The sequence below is a fragment of the Pelophylax lessonae genome (assembly GCF_965119305.1).
Source record: "Pelophylax lessonae genome assembly, chromosome: 3".
Taxonomy (NCBI): Eukaryota; Metazoa; Chordata; class Amphibia; order Anura; family Ranidae; genus Pelophylax; species Pelophylax lessonae.
The window spans coordinates 670,269,599-670,288,979 of NC_138770.1; positions in this window are offsets into that span (position 1 = coordinate 670,269,599).

The window sequence follows — 19,381 nt, forward strand, 5'->3', positions numbered from 1 at the left end:
GGAAAATGCCAGGTGTCTGGGGCAGTGGCAGAACTACCAGGCCCTGGCTTTCCACCATTGTTGGGGGAGCCCCAAGGGGCAGGAAAGGATCCCACCGGAGTGCTACCTGCATAATGATCCTCTTCGTCTGGAGCTGAGCGGCCTAATCCCTGGGTGGGAAGTGACTCTCTAATCTGAGCTGGACGGCAGCCGTTCATTTCCCTGGGTTGGTATTAAGCAGGGAGGGGAGGAGAACTAAACCTGAGCCGGAGCTCGGCACTGGAGGGCGGCACCTTTACTGGAGCAGAAGCGACGAGGCAACGGAATGGTCTGAAGATGTTGGTGATGAAGGACATGCGGAGTTCTCTGATTGCTGCTTTTCCCTCCACCAGGAGCCGGTTGGAGCTGTGGTGAGCACTTTGGTCCAGGAGAGGAGCGTCCTGGGAGAAGTAATTTAGCAGGATCATGGTGAAGGAGGGCAGAGTGCGGGCCACTCTCTTCATACTGCCCAGTGAGTGTCCCCAGAACAGGGAATCCGGGTCCCTGGGTGTGACATGGAGTATCCCTGGTGTGAAAGAGAATTGCGGTCACCAGGTATGCCATGGGGAATCTGAGTCACCAGGTGTGACATGGGGGAGAGGGGTCACAAGTGTAACAGGGGTTTGGGGTCACCAGGTGTGCCATGAGGAATTGGGATCCCTGGGTGTGCCATGGGGGATTGAGGTCCCCAGGTGTGACATGGAGGAACATCAGGGTCCCCAGGTGTGACATGGAGGAACATCAGGGTCCCCAGGTGTGACATGGAAAAACATCAGGGTCTCCGGGTATGACATGGAGGAACATCAGGGACCCCTGATGTGACATAGAGGAACATTGGGATCACTGGGTATGACAGCATTACATGGAGGAACCATCAGATCAGGGTCACTGGATATGACATAGAGCAGTTTTTAACCCCTTCCCTTTTTATTTTATTTTTTTGGGGGGGGGGGGGGGGCGCAAGTAGCTGATCTTGCCTAGGGCGTAAAACAGTCTAGCACCGGCCCTGCTCTGCTCCTGAGTTTACCTCTAACGTTGTTTCTCTCCCTCTGTCTCTCTGATACCAAGCTCCAACTGCCCAGCCTGTATATTTTTTTCATCTCATCTTCATTTTTATTTATTAACTCGGTTTTTTTCTTTTAGATTTAGCAGGAATTATGGCACCCCAAACGCAGCGCAATTTTGTCCCAATTGTCGCCCAAAGAATCACAGTGAAATCACGCAAACAGAGTCACGGGACGTCTGTCGCCCAAAAGAAGCTCTTGTACTTTTTTGGGTGACAGGCGTCCCGCAATTCTCCTTTCAAATAGTTTTTATTGAATTTTCAAAAAATACAGTGTAAAGAAACATGGGAAAGAAACATGGGAAACGAAAAGGAGCAGGCTCAACTGTTTGTGCAATTTCCTGAGATTCGTTGGGCGACAATCACAGCAAAATCGCGGCATATTTGTGGTGCCATTGCAAGTCATGGGAATCACTCGAGCGTCCCGCGACTTGCAATGGTTCGGGATCGCGGGCAGGATTGCCGCAATTCTGCCCGCGATCCGAGATGCCTATATGTGAATAAAGGCTAAAGATATAGTTAGCTAAATTTACAATAAAATCATTACTAGCAGACACAAATACAACATAACTCACATAATTGGGCGGCACAGTGGTGTAGTGGTTAGCACTTTCACCTAGCAGCAAGAGGGTCGCTGGTTCGAATCCCAACCACGACACTACCTGCCTGGAGTTTGCATGTTCTCCCTGTGCCTGCATGGGTTTCCTCCAGGTACTCCGGTTTTCTCCCACACTCCAAAGACATGGGCAGGGACTGATGTGAATGTGTAATGTATATGTAAAGCGCTGCGTAAATTGACAGCACTATATAAGTACCTGAAAATAAAAAAATAAATAAAATAAAATTCCTGTCTAAAAGAAAAAACTGAGTTAATAAATAAAAATGAAGATGAAATGAAAAAAATATACAGACTGGCCAGTTGGACCTCCGAATCGCAAAGGGTATCCCGCAACTTGCAGTGGTTTGGGATCGCGGGCAGAATCTCTGCAATTCTGCCTGCGATCCGAGACGCCTATATGTGAATTGAGCCTTAATATTTTCTTGGGGGAGGGGGGGGGCCCTGTCAGGTAGTCTGTACGGGGCCCCGTGATTTCTATCAGCAGCCCTGGTGGAGCCGATATTACAGCAATTAAACTGCCCACTACTCTTTGCAGTGGTAGGGTCTCTTTTTAACCTCTCATTGCAATATGCCTTTTGAGGATCTCATGCAATCCAAGTTGGGCACCCCATCATGTTAGCAAACCCCCCTTGGAGCCCTACTCTATAAAATCCATGATTCCCATACACTGCCCCAAAAAGCCAGGCGCAAGAACGCGATTTCCAGTTGCCATTGCGCCCTGGCGCCTGGGTTTTGTCCAGGCCTGTTTCAGAACAAGTAACAACAGTGAGCGCACGGCTAATGCCAGAGGTGGTAGTACCGAGCTCCGGTCAAAAAAACCCTGCTGACACGGGTGACACTGCAATCACTCTTGTCGTGAGAATCAGGGAAAAGGCAGCTGCTGGAGCACATAGAACCACTAGGCCCGGGGCACATGTCCCTTTTGCCCCCCATCCTGGCCCTAGAGTCATTTATTCTCAAATAAGAAAAAATAATTTGCGCGTTACTCTGTGTTTGAAAAAAACATGAAAAGCAAAATAAATATCAACAAATGTGTCTAAATAATGAACATAAACTAATATTCAGCTGATAAAGCTGCCATTCCTTGTAGTGTCGCCATATACATAATCAATGATAATCCGAATATATGGAGTGGCGCTAAATCTATCCTGTAGCAAAAAAATGAAGGTGCACAAATGTACATAAAAAAATCATATGCGTTACAGTGAGGGAGAAAAGTATTTGATCCCCTGCTGATTTTGTACGTTTGCCCACTGACAAAGAAATGATCAGTCTATAATTTTAATGGTCGGTTTATTTTACCAGTGAGAGACCGAATAACAACAAAAATATCCAGAAAAATGCATAAAGTTATAAATCGATTTGCATTTTAATAAGTGACCCCTTCGCAAAACATGACTTAGTACTTGGTGGCAAAACCCTTGTGGGCAATCACAGAGGTCAGATGTTTACTGTAGTTGGCCACCAGGTTTGCACACATCTCAGGAGGGATTTTGTCCCACTCCTCTTTGCAGATCTTCTCCAAGTCATTAAGGTTTTGAGGCTGATATTTGGTAACTTGAACCTTCAGCTCCCTCCACATATTTTCCAAAGGATTAATGTCTGGAGACTGGCTAGGACACTCCAGGGCCTTAATTGTGCTTCTTCTTGACCTTTTTGCTTTGGCCATGTTCTTTGGGTCATTGTCATGCTGGAACACCCATCTACGACCCATTTTCAATGCCCTGGCTGAGGGAAGAAGGTTCCCACCCAAGGTTTAAAGGTACATCGCCCCGTCCATCGTTTCTTTGATGCAGTGAAGTAGTCCTGTCCCCTTAGCAGAAAAACACCCTCAAAGCATAATGTTTCCACCTCCATGTTTGATGGTGGGGATGGTGTTCTTGGGGTCATGGGCAGCATTCCTCCTCCTCCAAACATGGCGAGTTGAGTTGATAGGGAAAAAAAAGCCGCGCTCAGGTCACAATCAGGATTAATGGACAATAATTAAATAATAAGGCAGCCAGTACAAAAAACAGCTAAGACAATATAGATATAAATACAAGTACAGCGCCAATCATGTGTATAGGACAAGACACTGTGAAGTAAGAGTCCAAACAAATACGCAGATAATGATCCTCAGTTAAAAGATGTGAGAGTCCAGCCACCAAAGATGGAGTCATGGATGGAATGATGGAAGACATCATCACCACGTGCAACAGATTATAGATGTCAGCTTACCAGAAACTCTGGACCCCCTGTTACGGTGGGTCACATAGGCAGGTGGTAAGTAAATCCGGGATGGAGGTCCTCTATAGTACGAAAACCAATCCTGAGATGGTCACTTCAAGGAGGGCACACTTCCAGTATCCCAATTAAACCCGTGCAGTAGGTGAAAGAGATGGCATACCTCAAAACCAAGAGGAAGACTCCAATGGCATAGTAAACTACTCAGCTTTATTCATAAAAAATATATATAGATGGCAACTCACATTGTGGACAAATCAATGCGCATAAAGTGGAAAACCAGGAACAGGCGTGAAGACAAGCGGACGTGCCTGACTTTCGTCCTCCCTAGGACATTCTCAAAGGCTTTGTCTTCACGCCTGTTGCACGTGGTGATGATGTCTTCATTTTAATTGACTCCATCTTTGGGAGTTGCGTTGAAGCCAAAGAGCTTGATTTTAGTTTTATCTGACCACAACACTTTCACCCAGTTCTCTGAATCATTCAGATGTTCATTAGCAAACTTCAGATGGGCCCGTTTCTGTGGTTTCTTTAACAGGGGGACCTTGCGGGCACTGCAGGATTTCAGTCCTTCACGGCGTAGTGTGTTACCAATTGTTTTCTTGATGACTATGGTCCCAGCTGCCTTGCGATCATTAACAAGATTCTCCTATGTAGTTCTGGGCTAATTCCTCACCGTTCTCATGATCATTGAAACTCCACGAGGTGAGATCTTGCATGGAGCCCCAGACCGATGGAGATTGACAGTTATTTTGTGTTTCTTCCATTTGCGAATAATCGCACCAACTGTTGTCACCCTCTCAATAAGCTGCTTGGGGGTGGTCTTGTAGCCCATTCCAGCCTTGTGTAGATCTACAATATTCTCCCTGACATCCTTGGACAGCTCTTTGGTCTTGGCCATGGTGGAGAGATTGGAATCTGATCAATCTGACTGATTGAATGTCTAAACTGCTGGAAACAAAAGTGAGTACACCCCTAATTGAAAATGTCCAAATTGGGCCTAATTAGCCATTTTCTACGGTGTCACGTGACTCGTTAGTGTTACAAGGTCTCAGGTGTGTTAAATTTGGTCACTGGAAGTTCAACATGACACCTCATGGCAAACAACTTTCTGGGGATCTGAAAAAAATAATTGTTGCTCTACATAAAGATGGCCTAGGCTATAAGAAGATTGCCAAAACCCTGAAACTGCGCTGCAGCACGATGGCCAAGACCATACAGGGGTTTAACGGGACAGGTTCCACTCAGAACAGGCCTCGCCATGGTCGACCAAAGAAGTTGAATGCATGTGCTCAGCGTCATATCCAGAGGTTGTCTTTGCAAAATAGACGTATGAGTGCTGCCAGCATTGCTGAAGAGGTTGAAGGGGTGGGAGGTCAGCCTGTCAGTGCTCAGACCATACGCTGCACACTGCATCAAATTGGTCTACATGGCTGTCATCCCAGAAGGAAGCCTCTTCTAAAGATGATGCACAAAAAAGCACGCAAACAGTTTGCGGAAGAAAAGCAGACTAAGGACATGGATTGCTGGAACCATGTGCGGTGGTCTGATGAAACCAAGATAAACTTATTTGGTTCAGATGGTGTCAAGCGTGTGTGGCGGCAACCAGGTGAGAAGTACAAAGACAAGTGTGTCTTTCCTACAGTCAAGCATGGTGCTGGGAGTGTTGTGATCTGGGGCTGCATGAGTGCTGCCGGCACTGGGGAGCTACAGTTCATTGAGGGAACCATGAATGCCAACATGTACTGTGACATACTGAAGCAGAGCATGATCCCCTCCCTTCGGAGACTGGGACCCAGGGCAGTATTCCAACATAACGACCCCAAACACACCTCCAGGACAACCACTGCCTTGCTAAGGAAGCTGAGGGTAAAGGTGATGGACTGGCCAAGCATGTCTCCAGACCTAAACCCTATTGAGCATCTGTAGGGCATCCTCAAACGGAAGGTGGAGGAGCGCAAGGTCTCTAACATCCACCAGCTCTGTGATGTCATCATGGAGGAGTGGAAGAGGACTCCAGTGGCAACCTGTAAAGCTCTTGTGAACTCCATGCCCAAGAGGGTTAAGGCAGTGCTGGAAAATAATGGTGGCCACACAAAATATTGACACTTTGGGCCCAATTTGGACATTTCCACTTAGGGGTGTACTCACTTTTGTTGCCAGCTGTACACTCACTACTTTACATTGTAGCAAAGTGTCATTTCTTCAGTGTTGTCACAGGAAAAGATAGAATAAAATATTTACAAAAAATGTGAGGGGTGTACTCACTTTTGTGAGATACTGTATATATCATCATTATCGATACTATTTACGTTTATGATGACCACACACAGCACCAACACTACTAAGGATTGAGTAGACTTATGCCGGCCTATGCCATTAAGGTGATGTTGGGTTCCGCAGTGTCCCTGGCAGCGGTGTGGTGAAGAGCTATACACCTACAGCCTGGAAGGGGTTAACTGTCCACCTTGTCTTTGTGTGAAGATCTCAATCAATCCTCCATACTGGCGCCATCACCTCTTTCATCTCCAAACACAATCTTTGTGATCCAAGACGAAATAGGAGCCCCTACTGACGAGCCATGTTTGTTATTAAAGGTACAGCCGCTTTCTTATCTCCTGAGACGCCTTTCATCCCTAATGTGGGTGCTGAATGCAGCTCCATCCCAAACACAACAAAACAGAAACATCATCACAGGCGGGGGACACTTTAAGACATAAGGGGGCCCAGGATGAAAAAAGCTCTACCCTGGGCTCCACCAGCTTTGTAAAACAAAAATGTATCTTTATAAGCCACCTTGTGCAGGTGCAGATTGCGTTTCATTGTAGATATGCCAAGCTGCGGTTTCCAAAGCAAGCAAAGTCCTTTCTTGTATTAGGAGAGACATGGACTCCAGCAGTGGCAGCTGGTGCTCAAAATTAAACCACTTAAGCCCCGGAGGATTTGGCTGCTCAAAGACCAGAGCCTATTTTGCGATTCGGCACTGCGTGAATTTAATGGACAATTGCGCGGTCGTGCGACGCTGTACCCAAATGAAATTGACGTCCTTTTTTTCCTACAAACAGAGCTTTTGGTGGCATTTGATCAACTGTGCGATTTTTACTTTTTGCGCTATAAACAAAAAAAGAGCGACAATTTTGAAAAAATAACAATATTTTTCACATTTTTTTTATATGAAATTCCCCCAAAAAAATGTAAAAATCAAAATTTTTTAACATTTTAGGCCAATTTGTTTTCTGCTATATATGTTTGGTAAAAAAAATCACAATAAGCGTATTTTGATTGGTTTGCGCAAAAGTTATTGCGTTTACTAACTAAGGGAAAGATTTCTGTCATTTTTGGTGTTTTTTTTTTTAACGAGTAATGGCGGCGATCTGCGATTTTTTTTGCGGGACTGCCACATTGCGGTGGACAGATCGGACCCTTGACTGCCATTTTTTACTCTTTTGGGGGTACCAGTGACATTACTACAGTAATCAGTGCTATACATATGCACTGTTACTGTAAAAATGACACTGGCAGGGAAGGGGTTAACTTTATTGGTGATGCAGGGGTTAAGTGTGTCCCTAGGGGCGTGCTTCTAACTGTAAAGGGGCGTGGCTAGTGATGTAACTACAGAGACATATGATCCTACATAGCAGGATCGTATGATCTCTGCAGTTAGATCAGGGAGAATGACAGGCGGCTTTGTTTACATTAGCCGCCTGCATTTCTCCCTCTCCACCGGGAGATCGCGAGTGACGGTCACACGCGCGGACATGTTAGGGAACGAGCGGGAGCGCGCCCCTTAGAGGCTCTCAGGCTAGTGACGTAGCCCTACGTCACTTTGCCTGTATGGGGCTGACTGCCGCCGTAAATAGTCGTGCGGTGGTCGGCAAGTGGTTAATTGTCACAATATTAGCACCGCAATATTTTGATTTATATTAATTATATTGGCGCGAGAGGTCAACACTTAAATAATTTTGTTTCATAATGGAATTCGTTTAGTTTGGTTTCAGAATGTGTTTAGTTTTCATTAAATTTTTAGTTTTTGGTAAAATTTGTTTCATTTATTAATTTTCTAACAAATTCCAACTTTTCAGAATGATTAGAATTCGGATCGGTCGAAAAACAATCCACCGATTCAAATTCTGTGTGAAGAAATAGCTAGTTATTAAGCAGCGGGCCCGTGTCCTTATGAACCATGAGTCATCATCTGTCAGCAGGCTTCCCCGCTGAAAGATAAAAAAAAAAAAAAACGGAGTGGGGTCCCCCCCAAAATCCATACCAGACCCTTATCTGACAATGCAGCCTGGCAGGCCAGGAAAGGAGGGGGGACGAGGGAGTGTCCCCCTCAGAACCATACCAGGCCACATGACTTCAACATGGGGGTGGGTGCTTTGGGGCAGGGCAGCTTGCGCCCATGTTGATGGGGACAAGGGCCTCTTCCCGACAACCCTGGGCTGTGGTTGTCCGGGTCTGTGGGCGGGGGGCTTATCGGAATCTGGAAGCCCCCTTGTGAATAGGTATCAGGTACATAGTACCCCTACCCATTCACAAAAAAGTCTCAAAAAGTAAAAAGCACAGGAAACAGTTTTTGAAAAATCCTTTATTAAAAAATAAACCCAAAAAAGAGAAAAAATAAAAATTCTCCGCTTCCTGGGAGCCCTCCCACCATCTGCCCGTTCTGCGCTTTGACAGTTCTTGAATAGCCAAGGGGCGGGGCCACCCGGCTATGTCACCTGGTGGCACCGCCCTCTTCTGACATGACGTCACGTGACGTCAGAAGGAGGCGATGTCACTGGGTGATGTAACCCGGTGGCCCTTCCCCTTGCCTATATAAGAACTGTCAAAGTGCGGAGCGGGCAGACAGTGGGAGGCCTCCCAGGAGGTGGAGATTATATTTGTTTTTTCTATTTTTTGGGTTCGGCGGGCATTGTGATTGACGATGGATTTACATGGAGGGACAATATTTTTTGTTGTTATTTTGAGACTAGGCTAGTGATGTATTGGGGAGCAGAGTTGTGGATAGTTTTGTAAGTTACTGTTAGTTTTTTTTTATGTAATGAGTGGAAGCCAATGGAGGGATTGGCAAAGAGGAGTAGCAGACGCTGAGCGGTTGGTAAGGTGGATGAGCCTGGCAGCAGCATTCATGATGGACTGAAGGGGGGATTCGGTTTTGGATAGATTGAGTTTGGTGGAAGTGGTGTGACATGCAGACTTACAGTGGGTACGGAAAGTATTCAGACCCCCAATATTCACTCTTTGTTATATTGCAGCCATTTGCTAAAATCATTTAAGTTCATTCTTCTTCCTCATGAATGTACACATAGCACCCCATACTGACAGAAAAACACAGAATTGTTGACATTGTTGCAGATTTATTAAAAAAGAAAAACTGAAATATCACATGGTCCTAAGTATTCAGACCCTTTGCTGTGACACTCATATATTTAACTCAGGTGCTTTCCATTTCTTCTGATCATCCTTGAGATGGTTCTACACCTTCATTTGAGTCCAGCTGTGTTTGATTATACTGATTGGACTTGATTAGGAAAGCCACACACCTGTCTATATAAGACCTTCCAGATCACAATGCATGTCAGAGCAAATGAGAATCATGAGGTCAAAGGAACTGCCTGAAGAGCTCAGAGACAGAATTGTGGCAAGGTACAGATCTGGCCAAGGTTACAAAAAGATTTGTGCTGCACTTAAGGTTCCTAAGAGCACAGTGGCCTCCATAATCCTCAAATGGAAGACGTTTGGGACGACCAGAACCCTTCCTAGAGCTGGCCGTACGGCCAAACTGAGCTATCGGGGGAGAAGAGCCTTGGTGAGAGAGGTAAAGAAGAACCCAAAGATCACTGTGGCTGAGCTCCAGAGATGCAGTCAGGAGATGGGAGAAAGTTGTAGAAAGTCAACCATCACTGCAGCCCTCCACCAGTCGGGGCTTTATGGCAGAGTGGCCCGACGGAAGCCTCTCCTCAGTGTAAGACACATGAAAGCCCGCATGGAGTTTGCTAAAAAACACCTGAAGGACTCCAAGATGGTGAGAAATAGGATTCTCTGGTCTGATGAGACCAAAGTAGAACTTTTTGGCCTTAATTCTAAGCGGTATGTGTGGAGAAAACCAGGCACTGCTCATCACCTGTCCAATACAGTCCCAACAGTGAAGCATGGTGGTGGCAGCATCATGCTGTGGGGGTGTTTTTCAGCTGCAGGGACAGGACTACTGGTTGCAATCGAGGGAAAGATGAATGCGGCCAAGTACAGGGATATCCTGGACAAAAACCTTCTCCAGAGTGCTCTGGACCTCAGACTGGGCCGAAGGTTTACCTTCCAACAAGACAATGACCCTAAGCACACAGCTAAAATAACGAAGGAGTGGCTTCACAACAACTCCGTGACTGTTCTTGAATGGCCCAGCCAGAGCCCTGACTTAAACCCAATTGAGCATCTCTGGAGAGACCTAAAAATGGCTGTCCACCAACGTTTACCATCCAACCTGACATAACTGGAGAGGATCTGCAAGGAGGAATGGCAGAGGATCCCAAAATCCAGGTGTGAAAGACTTGTTGCATCTTTCCCAAAAAGACTCCTGGCTGTATTAGATCAAAAGGGGGCTTCTACTAAATACTGAGCAAAGGGTCTGAATACTTAGGACCATGTGATATTTCAGTTTTTCTTTTTTAATAAATCTGCAACAATGTCAACAATTCTGTGTTTTTCTGTCAGTATGGGGTGCTATGTGTACATTCATGAGGAAGAAGAATGAACTTAAATGATTTTAGCAAATGGCTGCAATATAACAAAGAGTGAAAAATTTAAGGGGGTCTGAATACTTTCCGTACCCACTGTATATATCTGTTAGTAAATTAGTGATACGTGAGGAGACTGAGGGAGTGAGCTGAGGGGTAGAGAAATAAATTTGGGTGTCATTTGGGTGTCAATTTGGGTGTCTCCAAAAAAGGAGAGGTCCAAGAACAGAACCCTGGTAGACGCCAACAGAGAAAGGAGGAGGAGAGGTTATTACTGCTGCTGACCCTGCCTTTGTTGGGGAGATTGATTTTAATTTTGATTTAAAGAGGAAGTAAACTCTCCTCTACAACTTGTACCTATAGATGATCCTATGATAAGGCTTACCTATAGGTACTGTAAATATCTCCTAAACATGTACCGTTTAGGAGATATTTACCTTACATGCAGCCAGTGACGTCACTGGCGCATGCGCTCTGAAGGAACGGCCGCTGGTGCCGTTCCCTTCAGAGTCCCGTGCCGTGACTGTCGGCTCTCGTGCGCGTGCACGGGAGTGACGTCACCGCGGCTCCGGCCAATCAGATGGCCGGATGCCGCGATCCCGGAAGACGGGCGACTGGACATGTCGCCCGTCATAGAGGTGAGTGAGCGGCACGGCGGAGGCTCGTTCTAAGGTAAGTATTGCATAATGAGCTAGTATGCGATACATACTAGCTCATTATGTCTTTCTCTTGCAGGGTGAAAAAAAAATGCGAGTTTACAACCTCTTTAAGTTTGATTTAACTTTACTCTCTCTGGATCAAAGTCACATCAAAGTAGTGCAGGCACCTTTTCAAAGTCGCTGATTTTCAAAGTGGCATAGATGGGAACGGGTGCCATTGAAATCAATGGGCTGTGACTTTCCATACGGATGTGACTTTTTGTGTCCAAAGTCACATGACAAGTCGCACCAGTAGAAATGGAGCCTAAAACTCATTACTCATATGTGATGAGCAATAGAAATGGATCTGTATCCTTCTACACTTTCAAAAATGTTCCTTTGTACCGTATTTCTTTCATATATTGCACCGGTCACGTGACCCCCCCTCCTCCCCCCTCCCTCTCTGCCTCCCCCTCCCCCTCTCTCCCTCCCCCTCTCTCTCTCAGGAGAAGCTGCTAGCCTAAACGAGGCAATGAAGACAGGAGGAGATCATGTTCTGTGAAGGATAGGAGGGATGGGGGCAGGATGCGATATGAAGGATAGGAGGGATGGGGGTGGGGCTGGGCAGGTCTAGGCATGCCTGTCTAAGAAAGACCAACAACCTTTTCAGGAAGTGAAAGACAGCTTAGCAAATTCAGATAAAGGGAGATAGCGTTGTCGATGAAGAACAGGAAGAAGCCGATTGTCCAGTTTAGATAAGACTTTCTAAGCTACACAAGCAGCTAGCCAGAAAATGAATAATATCAAAGATAAAGATATTTTACATATTATCAAAAAGAAAATTTTCATTTTTGACTGGAGTTTCCTTTTAACATCTCAATTCATTGGCTACCTTTAGGCCCTGTTCATACCTGAGCGTTTTTCAGCTCGTAAAACACTCATCTCTGAAGTCTCAAAACACCCAACAAGCAAAATCCCATTCATTTTAATGGCCCCTGTTCACACATGATGCCCCGTACACACGTGCAGATTATCTGAAGACTTTTGTCTGCAGACTTACCTTTTCTATGTAGTGCAAGGGCCTGCCGGATTGCATACAAATTGAAAGTGTTTAGGTTTGACCTCATATTATATGGTTTTGGTAAGTCTGCAGACAAAAGTCTTCAGATAATCTGCACGTGTGTACGGGGCATCAAGCTCAAAAAAAAAGTACATGAACTTCTTTTTTTGGCAGATTACAAGCGTTTTTGTTAGATGTCAATGCCTTCTTTCAAATACCTGCAAAAAAAGCCTGAAAAACGCTTGAAAAAACGCACAAATGCCTGAAAATGATACGCTCAGGTGTGAATGGAGCCTTAGACTTATTCATGTTATAATTTTGTTCTAGTAAAGTTTTAAGGAGATTAAAGAGAGCTTTCTTCGGACCTTCTGTGTTTCCCTTTGTTTTTCCCCTGCTATCCAGAATCCACATAGTCCATAGATAATGATAATTGTTAGGTGGTACCATTCTTTAGAAGTAGACAACACTCTGGGAAGAGAACGCAGCTCATGTTGATGGCTGGGCTGGAGATCTAGCGGTGGAAGGTACACAGCGGAACATTAATGTAAATCGAGGATCAGGGTTCATGGCCAGGTTATGGTTCCCACCTAGGTTCTCCTCCAATGGAGGCAGTTCAGGTGGCACTGGTGTACTAATTGCCACTTAATGAGTTTAATAAGAACATTGATCTAAGTACTGGTCTACAATTGTAAGATATAACCCCTCTGTCTGTCTTAGAAATTGCCCTGTGCCTGGCAGTAATTATCGGGCAGCTAGGTTCTCCCCAGTGGCCATGACATCGATACAAAGAGGAAGTATCTGATCACCATTATTATATTACAGAAGAAGAGTGAGGTCAGCAGGTCTAGGAGTCTTAATTAAGGACCATCTGAATCCAATCTGCTGAGTAACACAAATACTGTCGGATTAAACACCAATTCTTCACACCTTCGTGTGAGAGGAACATCCACAGATGCTGAATGTTCTCAGGGACCCCTCACACCGTCTACAACAGGGATCTTCAAACTACGGCCCTCCAGCTGTTGCCGAACTACACATCCCATGAGGCTTTATAAAACTCGGACATTCACAGACATGACCAGGCATGATGGGAATTGTAGTTCCTGAATAACTGGAGGGCCATAGTTTGAAGACCCCTGGTCTACAACAACCATTGACAGTCCTGAGTCCTCTTGTCCTAAAGAGGCCCCGTGTGAAGGCTGGCTTTTGTTCAGGACACAGACACAGAGTTGTTGTGACATTGCCGGTTTTGGTTGACGTTGCATGTCCAAAAATTTGTAAAGTAGAGTTAAAAGTGCATATAACAGCTAAAGAAAAATTACAGTTTAATTTCAGAAGTATGTCAAAATATACAGGGGTTTTTTTTTTCTCAGAAAATAGGTGCAGGAACTCCCCCTTTCTGAGTCACCCCTTTTCTCTGCCCCCTACCCACCTCTGAGCACCACTCCTTGGTTCCACCCCCTACCCATCTCCCATTACTGCTCTTTTAGAGAATACAGAACCAAGTATCATTTTGTGGTGATAAGTAATTTGTATGGAATTTGTTATTGAGCCTTTAATGGCACTTAAAAAAAACGTTTTGTTAATGACGCTTTAATGGCACTTTAAAAAAAAATATATTTTTCTTATTTATTTAATATCATTTATTTATTTATTTTACACTGTCCCTTTAAAAAAAAAAAATCTGATCACTTTTATTGCTGTCACAAGGAATGTAAACATCCCTTGTGACAGTAATAGGCAGTGACAGGTACTCTTTATGGAGGGACCCCAAAACCCTTCACTGCACTTCAAAGTATTCAAAACGCCAAAATCTAAGTTTTTGAACACTTTGGATTTTTTTTAAATCGGTGCCTTTGGCTGCCGAGTAACCGGAAGTGACTTTGTGATGTCGCTTCTGAGTTACTACATCGGAGACCCAATCTAAGCCAACTCCGACTTTGTTCGGGTCTCTGGCCAGCCAGCGGACGTGCCGGCTGGTCTCTCGGGTCTTCCAGTAGTGTGCCTAGGGGGTGCTTTCAAACTGTGAGGGGGATGGGCTTGTGGAATCAACACAGAGACCTGTGTTCCTAAATAGGAGGATAACAGGCGCTCTGTGCTGCTTCCAGAGAGAACAACGGTCTGCTGTGTTTGCAACAGCTGACCTTCATTCTCTCTCTACGGGGAGCGATCACGGGTGCCCGGCGGCAATCGCGGCCGCCAGCCCCGTGAATCAGCTTCCCCGCTGTTAAATGGGCCCCCAGGATCTGTCTGTGGCTCGATTGTCTTGTTTTGTTGGATTTACAATCTTAATAAAGGATCATTTTATCTTCATCCACTGGAGTGCGTTCATGGACTGGACTTGCTCCTAGTTGCTTGAGGGTTGGATTGTCCTCACCTGGAGCGGTGTACATTTTCTTTCAGTGGCCCCCAGAATTGCCCAGCCGAGCCAGCCTGCAGCAGTATATATGCGGCAGGCGGTCAGCAAGTGGTTAGGGAGACTTACCTTCTCGATTTCTCATGTTTACCATTATCATTGAAAGTGAAAGTAAAAAACCCCTCAAATTTTGGGTTGTCCACAGAAAAGTAATAAAAGGGAAATATTCCATCAGGGACACTAGTTATGGTGGCCTTGGGGTCCCCAAGGAATTCCCTTAATTTTTAGAGATTTCCTCTCACTTCCTGTTTGGCTATAAGAAATTCTTTAAATATATCAACAGCAAATAACTAGGGCAGAGCATGTTGCACACATAATTAACGATGATGGGAGGATGGGTACAGAGGACACTGAAAAGGCAACTGTGTTTAATGCTTTTTTCACCTCAGTCTTTACACAGGAAAAGGAGGGGTACACTGACTACGACTGTATGGTTCACAGGACTTGCTATGGCTAACAGAGGGTGAAATGGCTGGATAAAATTAACACAAATAAATCACCAGGCCCGGATGGCGTACATCCGAGAGTACTCAAAGAACTTAGTAAGGTTATATCTAGACCACTGTTCCTGATCTTTGCTGACAGTATTATGACAGGAAATGTACCAGGTGATTGGAGGAAAGCAAACGTGATACCGATATTCAAAAAAGGGCAGAGTCATGTCCCGAGAAATTATAGGTCGGTCAGTCTGACATCGATAGTATGTAAACTTCCTGAGGGGATGATAAGGGACTATATCGTAGAGTTTGCTAAAGACAACAACATCATCAGCAGTAATCAGCATGGGTTTACAAATGGGCGTTCTTGTCAAACCAATCTGTTAACATTCTATGAGGAGGTGAGCTGTAAGCTTGATGGGGGAGACCAGTGGATGTGGTGTACCTGGATTTTGCTAAGGCATTTGATACAGTTCCCCACAAGCGCTTAATTCCTAATATAAGGCATTGATTACAAGGTGTGCTCTTGAATATGGAACTGGTTAAAAGGGCGTGTCCAAAGGGTGGTAAAAAATAGCGTATACTCATATCCAGGATGCTCACTCTGTTCTTCCTCCCACTATAATTCTAGAATCCTCTAAAATACAGGGGGAAGCAAGCAGAGCAGCAGCCTGTGAGACACTGAGCAGGCCTGAATAATCAACCCATGCTCCACTGACTACAGTGGAGCTGTAAGAAATTTGCCTAACAATCTACACTACTCTAGGAGGGTGCTACATACAGGACAGAAGCGGGTATACTGTATATAATGCATAGAGCTACCAAGGAGGGGATTTTTTTTTATCAACAAAATTGGAGTTTTACTGCAAAAAACGGAGTGAAGGGTAAGATGGGATGGAGGGGGGGAGGGCCATTCATTCCAGCGTGGCCCCAGGCCTCTAATACAACCGCTGAGGTCATGGTACAGATCCGAAGCCGACTGTCTGGTAGTGCGGCCCCTTTCTCAGAAAGCAGAAAAGTCATTACTCGATTTACAGATGATCAAACAGAAATCAGGATAGAAAGGACAGTGGGTGGGTGGAGGGCATGGCACAGCACCAATAACCAAGCAGCGAGGGCAGAAACCTGCAAACTGCATTCCTGAGGGCACCGCCAGCCAGAGAGCCTGGCCCACCATGAAATGAGTGTAATATTCCGTTCCCAGGAAACGGGATTAAATATTCACACTTGGTTAAAGGAGAAATGCAGACAAGAAACTGCAGAAGAAATGAATTTCCTTTTGCACCGGGTTCAACAAGAACATACAGTGCCTTAAAAAATTATTCATACCCCTTGAAATTTTCCACATTTTATCATGTTACAAACAAAGACGTAAATTTATTTTATTGGGATTTTATGTGATAGACCAACACAAAGTGGCACATAATTGTGAAGTGGAAGGAAAATGATAAATGGTTTTCCACATTTTTTACAAATAAATATGTGAAAAGTGTGGCGTGCATTTGTATTCACCCCCCTCTACTCTGATACCCCTAACTAAAATCTAGTGGAACCAATTGCCTTCAGAAGTCACCTTATTAGATAATAGAGTTCACCTGTGTGTATATTTAATCTCAGTATAAATACAGCTGTTCTGTGAAGCCCTCAGAGGTTTGTTAGAGAACCTTAGTGAACAAACTGTTGGAGATACAACAGCTTTCAGCTTAGCAGATTAACTGCAGTTCACAAATAGGACACTAGATGTCGGTAATGCTCAGTGATATGCTATGCATTATCTATGATGTGTTGTAATTTCCTGTACACTGTACTGAACTTGTTGGTTATCTCTTCCTGTCTGTTGTTCTTATTACAATGAGGTGACATCTTTGATTTCTGTGTTATGTTCCAATAAAGAAGCCAGTTCCTGTTTACTCCACAATGTCTGATCTGAATGGACTCCGCTGCACCCAGTGATCGCACTCTGCAACACAAACAGCATCATGAAGGCCAAGGAACACATCAGAACGGTCAGGGATAACGTTGTAGAGAAGTTTAAAGCAGGGTTAGGTTATAAAAAAATATCCCAAGCTTTGAAGATCTCATGGAGTGCTGTTCAATCCATCATCCGAAAATGGAAAGAGTATAGCATAACTGTAACTGTAACCCTACCAAGTCATGGCCATCCACCTAAACTGACCGGCTGGGCGAGGAGAGTATTCATCAGAGAAGCGGCCAAGAGGCCAATGGTAACTCAGGAGGAGCTGCAGAGATCCACAGCTCAGGTGGGAGAATCTCTCCCCAGGCAGGGCCGCTGTTAGAAATAACGGGGACACCGTACAGCCTACCTGACGGGCCCCCCCAGAGGCCGCAACCACCACCCTGCCCCCCCCCCCCCCCGCCCCATGCGAAAACATCAAAACTATATTTTCACAACAAATACATGAAAATCATTACTAGTTGATACAAACATTTCATCATACATAAAAAAACATAAATTCAATCTTCAAACCAAAATTCTCTCCAAACGATAATGCACATATTCCACCATCTTCCAGTTCCAATCTCCCCTCCAAGCACAAATCTAACCACCCCAGCTCAAATCCAACCTTTATCCCCCCTCCTAGCACACATCCCCTTTCTATTCCAGCACAAATCTTCTCCTTCAAATCCCCCCCCCCCAATCCCTCCTATTAGCCCAAATTCCCCCCACCCCCTCCTGGCACAAAATCCCCCCATCTGCCCTCCCAGCACAAATCTTCTTTCTACAACCCCCCTCCTAGGACAAATTGCCACAAATCCTCCATCCCCTTCAAATTACCATTCCCAGCACTAATCCCCCACCCCCTCCTAGCTCAAACATCCCCTCTCATGGTTCAACCCCCCCCCCCAACCCTCCCCCTAGCACATATCTCTCCCCCCGTTCTTCCTTCTACCACATATCCCCTCCCCCATTCCCTCTTTCTAGCACATACCCCCCCCTTCCCAAATCCCCATTACATTTCCCAGATAGCCCCCCCCCCCATCCCCCTCGCTCAACTTACAGGGGCAAGTCACTAAAAGCCCGGAGGAGGTGCGCTGTGTTGTGCTCTCCCTCCTGTCAGAAGATCGTTCATCTATACAACACATGGCACATGATCGCTCTTACTGTAGATCGCATTGCACTGTACACACACACCGCCCCCTATCTCCTCCAAGGGCTGCTCACCTCCCGGCAGCAAGAAATGTGGATAGGGAGCCGCAATCAAACTGCGTATGTGTGTGCAATGCGATCTACAGTAAGAGCGATCCTATCTCATGTGTCGTATAGATGAACACTCTTCTGACAGGAGGGAGAGCACAACACAGCGCACCTCCTCCTGGCTCGTTCTTCTCTGCTCCAGCCTCCCGTCTCCTTGTCCCAGCTGTGAGTGCGAGTGGGGGAAGGAGCTCAGCGGGGGCCAGCCAGGAGGGGCAGAACTGAAATTTGGGTGGGCACAACCCACCCCAGCACCCCCTAAATCCGGCCCGCTGTGTCTCTCATCCAGCAACTGAAAGCCAGCGGGGGGAGGGGGAGAAACTAGCTTTTAGTTGCTGGGTGAGTGACACAGAGTGCATTGTTCCTTTTCTGCTCCACCCATCCTCCTTCTGTCTTGGCCCCCTGTGTGTGTATTAGTCGTGCACTGCACAAATCTGGCCTTTATGGAAGAGAGGCAGGAAGAAAGCTATTGCTGAAAGAAAGCCAAAAGAAGTCTCATTTGCAGTTTGTGAGAAGCCATGTGGGGGACACAGCAAACATGTGGAAGAAGGTGCTCTGGTCAAATGAGACATAAATTTAACTTTTTGGCCTAAAAGCAAAACACTAAGTCAGGCCCGGAGCAAAAAAAAAAAAAAAAAAAAATAGGCGCAGGGCCTCATGATAGGGTTGATAGGGGACACAGGAGAAGGAGGCAGGATAGGGTTAATAGGTGGGCTGTGGCTGGTGGTGCCTGAAAAGGATTGGACTAGGCCAGGTTGGGTGGGGGCTTAGGGGTGGTGACTCTGGGTGGGGCTGCTTTGGGGCCAAGCAGAAACGTGTGAGCAGCTAAGAAGAAGGAGGAATCCCCGCCCTCCCGCCCTGAATTTGGGATTTCGGATTTCGGAATGTGCACGTGGAGGATGTCGATTCGGATTTGGAGTTTTGGGATGCTGTTTTTATGGTTGGCGGTTGGGGGT